We start from the raw sequence: 7,449 nt of genomic DNA on the forward strand, positions 1-7,449 counted from the left end.
TAATAGAGGGGGGACTCTCCAAAAAATTAAAATCAATCAAGCAAGACTAATTTCAAAGTATTAAAGTAAAAATTAAAGTCAATTAAGTAAGACTAATGTCAAGATATTAAAAGTCAACCAAGTAAGACTAAAGTCAAAATCTTAAAATCAATCAAATAAGACCAAAAGGCAAAACCTTAATAGAGTTCTAATTAAATAATAACTCTATTTAATAGAATTCTAACTAAAATATAACTCTACCTAAAATAATTCTAATTAAAATACAACTTTACCTAAAATATAACTCTAACTAAAAGAATTCTAACTAAACACTAATTCTATCTAAACCAACCCCTAAAAAAATCTATAAATAGGAGTCCTCACACCCTATTTTCGTATCAAAGAAAAACTCTAAGAGAAGTAGGTCAAAAAGTTTCCCTAGCCTCCGACAAACCCTAATTTTGAAGTCCCAACTCCTTACCTAACACCCATACTTCGATTTTAGCCTGAAAAACACCTAGAAGCCCTTCAAAAACACCTCAAAATCAATAACAAAATTCGAAGAATCCAGATCTAAAGAAGAGATACCTTGCCTCGGAGATTCGAAATCAGATCCGGAGATAGAACGAAGTAAGGTGTACAGTAAAAGGAGCAGTTTTATCAAATCTGAGAGAATAAAATCGTTGCGTTCGAAGGTAAAATCTCTTTTATTTTTTCTATCTAGGTTTTTGTTAGCAATGTAGTCTTATTTGAGATAAGTAGAGACCGACATTGGTCGAGCGGAGTTGGTGCCTAACACCTTCCAACCCCGTAATGTGATCTCCGAATTCAAGTTTTTTCTCTAGTAGATTAGTTTCTTTATCCGTTTAGAGTCAGTATTCGGTTCCTAGACCGTAATAACTAGGTGGCAACTCCCAAATCCAAATGCTCAAAAGTTGATCCGCGCACCCCACGGATCGAGGGCGCTTTCAGTAAGTATTATCAATCGTGAGATTCTGAATAATTCATGTGACAAAAAATGAATTTTTGAAAAAATTATAGTTTTCTAATTTTGGGGATTTATGGATTTTGAATCGACTTAATGACTTTCCTAAAATTATGATTTTCTATTTTTGAAAAATTAATATCTATAAATTGTTAATTTAGGAAACCCAATATTGATAATTCTCTAATTTGGAGAACCCTTTTAATAAATTTCTAATTTGGGACTCTCATATTTGAAAATTTTTTATTTCAGGAAGTTAATGTTTCCTAGTTTTTAATTTGGGAACTTCTCATATTTTTATAAACTTTCAATTTAGGAAATTTCAAATTTCAAATTTAAAAACTCCATGAATTCCCAAATTAGAAATTTCATATTCTCAATTTTTCATTTTAGAAAATTTTCGTAAATTCCTATTTTAGTCGATTTAGATAATCTTTGTATATTTGGATTTATAACTGAAATATCATCGCGTGGACTTTGGAGCGTAGGTCAGAATTAAGGTTTTTTCAAATATTTTCATTTTTGTACGAAATTCGAGAAATTATATGATATTTGGGAAGATATTGGCCGTAAGATATTTTTAGCACATTTGACATAAATTGACGATGATGGGACCCTAGCTTGACCTTAGTCTTTACCTGTTGACCGAAGGATAGTTTGGATCATAGTAGGGACCGATTGTGATGATTCTGTGGATCAAGTTGACGGAGTGTTGACGGAGACCATATTGTGATGATTCTGTGGATCAAGTTGGTTCCAAAATCAACACTTTAAAAAAAATTAACAGCTGCTGGTTCGACGGGTTTGGGAAAGATAATGATTAAAAAAAAATCAAAATTCTTTTATAAGAAAAATTGGGTTGAAATAAGAATTTTCAAGCTTGTTTTATTTTTTTACGATAATTTAGTTTTTGGGTCTCTGAAATTGACGAGTGAATACTCTATTTTCTATAATTTTTTATTGCAGACCCAATGATGCAATCAGATTTTATTAATTCTCGTTCTAACAAAAATTTACTTTTTTTGCCTCGTCTGACCAAAAAATTGACGATTTTGCAACTTTTCTGTTAGAACTCGAATTTGAGTGTGCTTTCAAGCTAAAGTATGTTTTAGCCATTTTGAATCTAATGGTGAAGTCAGATTTCATTAAAAATGAATAAAAAATATCTAAAATTTTATCTTAAGTCTCACTTTTAGAATTTTTGCAAAATTCTACTATTTGATTTTCCTTGAGATATGAATAAAAAACTTTGGGTACTACACACCCCCTTAGGAGACCTCAAGCTCTTACCACTACATGACACCCTTGGTGGGCAAAAAGATATTGGAATCATATTTGAGAATTTCTCATTTTTTGATTTTATTGTATTTTTGTTCTTTGACATCCCTTTGCTTGTGTCTTCTGAAATGATTTTCTGGGATATTTTTCTTTTTCCTTGACTTGTGTGTCCCTACATTAAACCAAGAAAACTCTTTTTGCTATTTGTTTTTTTCATTTTTGACATTTTTTTTCATTTTTATCATTTTTTTTGAAAATTTACTTTTTTGTGATTTTTTTTGCTTTTATGAGTTTTTTTTTTTGTTTCTTTTTGAATTTTTACTTTTTTTTTTAAAATAGATCCATTGGATTTTGTTTTTTGTTTTTGAATGTACCCATAAGGGAGGATATTTTTCATATATCTTGTCTTGCTCAATTGTCTTCCTTTTTGTTGTTCTTAAGGATGTGATGTACCTTCAAGAATAGTCATTTAAAAATTAGAAAATTTCACGAAGGATTAAATAAGAGAAATTTTTAGGAATTTATTATTACCATTAATCGAAAAGAAAAAAAATGTATGTGATGTTTTGAAGAAATCTGGTCAAATGGTTATTCAAGAATTTAGGGAGCGCCGCTGGAGATAATTTTTTTTTAAAATGAATGCTTAAAAGTTTATCCAAAATAGGGTGTACTCACTAGGGAGAAATTTTTTTTTAAAATAAATGCTGTCAAGTTTGACCCAAAGGTAGGGATGTACTCCCTAGGGAAGAAAAAAAACAACTTTTCTATTGGAAAAAGATCTAGGGGATACCACTGGTGCCTTAGTAAACCAAAGATAAGTGGGAGTTTTTTCTAGTTCGTGGGCAAGCCTACTCTGAAGAGTCTCTTAGACATATCGTAACACTTTCTTATTGCGATGATTGAAAAAAGAAAAAATGATCTTCCTTGATTTTGAGTCCGACTGGGGTGAGATTTATTGAAAATGGTTTCCTAAGCATGGATTCTGACAGGGATTGAATCGTTGTTAAAGAAATAATCTCTCAAGAATGGAGTCTGACAAGGATTGGACAATGTAAAGAAAACGGTTTTCCAGGCATGGAATCTGATAGGGACCGGACCACTGCTAAAGATGAAAATGTAGCTTGTAGTCTAAGTATGTTTTGACATGAATGATCTGGTACTTTTAGCTTTAATAATGAACTAGCTAAGATGGAGGTAGGGTAAAATTAATTTTCCAAATTTATATATATATATATATATATATATATATATATATATATAGATATATATATATATATATATATATATATATATATTAATACATTTGAAAAATAAATTGACCCTTTTTTTAACAATTTATACTCATATTAAGAAATGACATGCAGTTTAGGTGCGTGCTGAGGAACAATATGTAGTTTAGGCTCATTCCGAGGAGTTTTCAAGAAATTTATGTCCCTTACTGAGGTGCAACATACAGTTCAGGCTCGTGCCGAGGAGCTGTCATACATTTTAAGCTCATGTTGATGAGCAGTATGCAGTTCAGGTTCATGTAGTTTAGGCTCGTATTGAGGAACAACATACATTTTAAGCTCATGTCCTGGAATAATCAAGCAGTTTAGGCGAGGAGCAACAAGATGTTTAGGCTCATGTTGAGGAGCTGTTATGTAATTTAGGCTCATACTAAGGATCAATATGCAATTTAGGCTCATGCTGAGGAGCTGTCATGTAGTTTAGGCTCGTGCTGAGGAGCAACATGTAGTTTAAACTCATGCAGTGGAGTAATTAAGCAGTTTAGGCTCATGTCGAAAAACAATTGATGGAGAATTCTTTTTGCAGTATTTGTGATTTTTTTGAAAAATGTACTTATAATCATTTTGCAATAATGAAGAATATGATCTACAGGGGATAAAATGACTCTTCTTTTCTGCATCAATTGACAGGTTAGATCTGTAAATGAAAGGGGATTCCATATGGATTGAATCGTGAGAAAGCTTTATAAAAAATAAAATGGGATTTTTGAGAAGATTTGAATGAAACTAATCTAGTTTGAAGGTGACCTAAGGCCAAACCAATGGTTTACTAGCCAAAGGTTAGTTAAATTCTAAGTAAATTTGACCCAGCCGAAGGTTAGGTTCAGCCAGGCAAAAATTTGCCCATGTCTAAAGGTGAACCACGGATCAGAACTTTTCTACGACTTGAAAACCTAAAAAACTGAATTTTGAATTTGGAAACTATGATTTTTGGCTTTGAAAATTCTAGGATTCTCTTGTCCTAGAACAAACATAGTGCCAACCAAACGTCTAAGAATGAGTGATAATGATGTCAACGGAGGATCCGAGGCTTAGAGACCCCGTCTTGACGTTTTCTATCTTTAATGCGACCATGCGTGATTTATCTTTATTTTTTGCATCTTTCTTCCCTATTTCTACATACTCAAACAAGAGATGTAAAATTATGCAATGAACAGGAAAACAAATATTTTTTGATATTATTGACCTTAGATATATCTACCTTTTATTTTGAAACTATTCTTTTGATATAAATTATAGATTTCTTCTCATAGGCCAAAAATCTAGTTTTTTATGATGATGTGAAATGCAATGCTTAAAAAAAAAGTAATTTTTTTGTGTTTCATTTTTGTTGTTGGAAAGTTTGCAAAAATTACTCAAGTCAAAAGAAGTTAAGTCGTGAGTACGTGAGCTTGGCCTGAACATCTTGGAACATCGAGGTTGAGTATTTAGTTCGAATAACTTTGATCAATTCTTAATCCTTCTTTAGATCATTTAGATTCACTCCCAAACTAAATTGGCTTTGAAAGGCATGAAGTGGTAGAGTAGGTTGGGAATTTTCGAGGTGATTGGGTAGGCTTGAAATAATGACCAAAAGGTTGTACTTGGTCTGGTGGAGTTAGTGTGGTGCCCTCAAAACACTAACACAAACACCATGCCGAAATTTTGAGGTATAGGTAGTGCCTCAAAATTTCAGCATGGTGCTTCGTGTTAGTGATTTAGGGGGCGTCACAGTTAGGATTCTAGAATTTTTTGGCTGCTTGTTTTTTTGTTGTTGATTTTTTTAAAACCATTTTTACCCCTGACGCTAGTTACGATTTTTACCAGGTCCAGTCTTCTACCATTTTTTCCACATTGATTCCCTTTTGGGGTTGTTTTTTATCTTGTCATAGTTTATTTTTTTATTCACAACGCCCTTTCGGGTTTTCAATATGCCCTTTCAAGTTACGTTTTATTTTTTATTTGAATATTCGATCTGGACTTCCTTCTCGATACCACCAACTGTCTCTATGAACTTAAGAACTAAGTTGAGTTGTAAGACTGAAGACTCTAGTTTTTTAGTTGCCTATGTTTTAGTCCACTTTCGTTATTGATTTATCTTCTTTTTTTTATGAAATACTTGATCTAAATTCTTATCTCGATAAGACCAATGGCTTTAGAATCTAAGTTGAATCGCAAGATCGAAGACTTCTAATTTTTTTTCTACTACCAAAACTTATTCAAATGCCATCATCGTTGATCAACAAACCATTGGATCCTACCTTCAAACCTACACCTGAACAAAGAGGCATTTATTGTGAGACGAAACATAGGTTATGGTTAGGGTTAAGAAATAAAAGGATAAAAGGCTAAAAATAATGATTAAATGGTATAGGTGGAATTAGAGCACGCCCTTATTGGTTTCCCTAATCAACCTTTTTATTACTTTCTTATTCTATAATTTTTTTTCTTCCATATTCTTCTTTATTTTATTTTATGTTCTACCCTTTTTTTTACTTAGTGCTGAGTGTCTCGAAACACTCAATTATACGCACATTTTCCAGATATTTATCTTGATTTTTGTCCCTATTTCTCCGTATTAAGGTAATAATCATGATAAGCCTCAAAACACCATGTTGCATGATAATTAAGCTTAATTATATATAAATAATTCATTTACTAGATAAATCTAATTACGTGTGTTTCTTGTGCAGAAAATCAACATTTTGGAAGTAAAATCTCAAGGCAAAAGCATTTGGGCCCACTTTGGAATGTCCTAATCCTTTGGAATACCCTAATCCTTAACTCATGTTCTCTTCTTTTGTCTTTTTATGCAAAAAATAGTAAATACTACTTTTAAACTCTTCTACACATTTTTCTCTATAAATAGAGCCTCAATCTCTAGAGAAAGGGTCCCCTCTTGGTTCTCTTATCCAAGACTCCTTTAATCTAAGGCTCTTAGCCTATTCTCTTATTTTTTATATTTTTATCTTCTAATTATTTTCTTTTGGCTAAATAATCTTGTAAGAAGTAGAAGAAGAAGAATTTGTAAGTTTTTTTATGAAATGAAGAAAAGTTCTTTCATCTCTTATCTTCTCTCTCTTGCAATGACATTAGGTTAAACTCCCCTCTATTGGAGAGTAGAAAAGCATAAAGGAAGTTCTTGTGTTATTTCTAATTTCATGCATTTCTTTTATTTAAAATGCTTATGAGTTCTCTTTAAGATTTCTTGCACTTTTTATTCTTACTATAGATATTTTATGCTAAGATTAGATCAAGATAAAGTATGCTTGAATTAGATAATTTGTACTAAGAAATTTTAAAAGAATTTTACTTTGTTTATGTTCCCTCATTTGATTTCATTTGCAAAACTTTCCGATCTAAGGAGCTAACACCAAGTCCTTACGATTGAGTTCTAAAAAGGCTAAAGACTAGGAATTGTTCATCAACATGTTCTAGGTAGATCTACCTCCAATGGTGCTTTAATTTCATAAGTTTACTTACTTTTAATTTCATTTACTTTGATTAATTTTCTAGCAACTTTAAATCTTCTTGATAAGTTCAAAAATACAAAGAAAAACAGTTTTAATTTCTTTTAGCTAATTCAAATTTTATCCTCTTAGCTTAACTTTACTCCCCCTTTCTCTTAGGTTCGATCCCCCTACTTTCTCCACAAGTAAGGTAAAAGTAAGATTAATATTAACTTCGGTGAGGAGAACAACTATAGTCTCATCAGAATTTTGGCGCCACTGCCGGGGAAAGGTAAAGGTTGTAGTGGTAAGTTTTGATTTAAAATTCATTTCTTACATTTTTATTTTCTTTTATTTTTTCTTTTGATTTCTTTCTATAAGTTCAAGTGTTCTTGAGGTTTTAAGAGAGAAGAAAGAAGAAAAAACATTGAAAAAGAAATCATTCTCGTTTGTTTTTTCACCCTAGACAGCAAAAGTTAAACTGACTGTG

This window comes from Akebia trifoliata, unplaced genomic scaffold, assembly GCF_017979445.1.
Source record: "Akebia trifoliata isolate Shusen 1 unplaced genomic scaffold, ASM1797944v1 Contig00726, whole genome shotgun sequence".
NCBI classification, from domain to species: Eukaryota; Viridiplantae; Streptophyta; class Magnoliopsida; order Ranunculales; family Lardizabalaceae; genus Akebia; species Akebia trifoliata.